Here is a 1,766-nt window from a genome sequence, read left to right as displayed (position 1 = left end):
TTGGCATCATGATCATTCAAATGTCTCTTGTGATAGCACTGTGTCCTTGCAACATCGCGAGCGTACCGTACTCGTGCTCCTCGTGCCGTCCTCCAGTGCAGAAGTGGGAACCAGCACCCTGGAATACACTCGCACTCACCTGCTTGCAACAAACTAGGTAGTCGAGCGCTTTCACGACTAGTCTCAAGTCGTCCAGCATGCTGCGACGCTAGGCATTAAAACAACAAGGGTCGTTGAGTTCCATGGTGGCCAAGACTGAAACTGTCAGACGCACCACCCGCAACCGCACGTGTCAAACCGGCAAAGCTGAGCTTCCAGGTGGTGTTGTGTGTCGCTCGGTTGTGGCCAAGACTGCTTCTGCATACGAAGTGAAGCCCAGCAGCACTTTCCGGTCTTGGGAGTGAACTGCATCAGAAACTAATCATCACAACACCGACACAAGGAGATCTGCACCAGCACGAAGCCTGCAGACACGAGACAGGAAGAGCATATCAGAGGCTCCAAGCAGCGGTAGCATTTCACAACAGGGTGTGTTGGCGGCGAATAAAAGTATCATCGGCAACTCGCAACGGCAAAAAGCAAGACCAAGGTCGTACATTAGGACCCTTTTAACGCCTCCAGTAAAAGCGCCGCGAATCGAGTGTTGACGTAACCGAGGCTGTATGAGGCGAAGAATTGCATCGACAGCGAAGGAGTCAAATTCACGAACAGAAAACAGAGTGCTCAGTGCAAACATTTGCACATCAATCTGTGCCGGACTTGGTCAGACTCCCTGCCCACGTTGATGATCTGGCATGTTTCTCAAGCGATCTGAGACCATTGTTAACATTGCCAAATTGCCCTCGGGCTCTCAAGTTGTGCAAGTAACGCAGATGCCTCCATACGACAGTCGTGACATGCGGGCTGAGGGTCAAAAGAACGGTGACATATGCTATAACCAAGTTGCTCGCTCGCCAAAGAACGAGACCTCGCAAATAAATCAAACTTTGTCGCCATACACATGTATGGGAGCGTGCTCAGCCTCCCAAGCAGATAATAGCATATTTTAGGAATGAACCTATCCCCTGTTTGAGTTCGCGATGTTCGCGCAGCTTGCCAATGCAGAGCTCGGTCAAAGCAACGTGGTGGTGTTTCGGGCCCCGATACGAGGTGCTAAGGTTACAGTGTGAGCAAGAGTGAGCGCATGAGAGTATGGATCAGAGGAAGAATCGTGAATTGCCGATACGACGCTTCCATGAAGCAGATCCGCGCTATCGCAATCGAATTTGGAGTCAGCAACAGCAGGTATAGATCTCGACAATCTCCATACACGAGCTCGAGTCCCGCACGTTCTCCAGTCAGCATCAAGCATCGGACTAGGCAACCTTGAACCCAGTCCGTGCAGAATGCCCAGTAGGGGAGCCTGGACCTTTCTTAAAATGTCCGAAACCAATTGTCATAAGTGCTGGTGAGATGTGGCGCTCCTCTATGCAAACACCTCTTTATGAAAGCAGAAGCGTGCTAGTTGGGTCTCTGAACACATGCACAGCATGATGGCATGTATGCCACCGGCCCATTCCCCGTGAAGATAGTGGACATACTCGGCTGTCTGCCCTAAAAAGTAAAGGCCTGCATCGACCAATATCTCCCCGACACCTGCCCGAGGGTATCTAAATTGAGGCGTTTGGGTGCTGTGTATTGGTCCATGAGTTACCCAGGCTGTTGGGCGCTTCATTCAAACCAGCGAGACAACCGTCAATTCTGATGCTACAAGCTGATCTAGAGAT

This window comes from Aureococcus anophagefferens (genome assembly GCF_000186865.1).
Source record: "Aureococcus anophagefferens unplaced genomic scaffold AURANscaffold_46, whole genome shotgun sequence".
NCBI classification, from domain to species: Eukaryota; class Pelagophyceae; order Pelagomonadales; family Pelagomonadaceae; genus Aureococcus; species Aureococcus anophagefferens.
Note: the sequence above shows the minus strand (reverse complement) of the source record.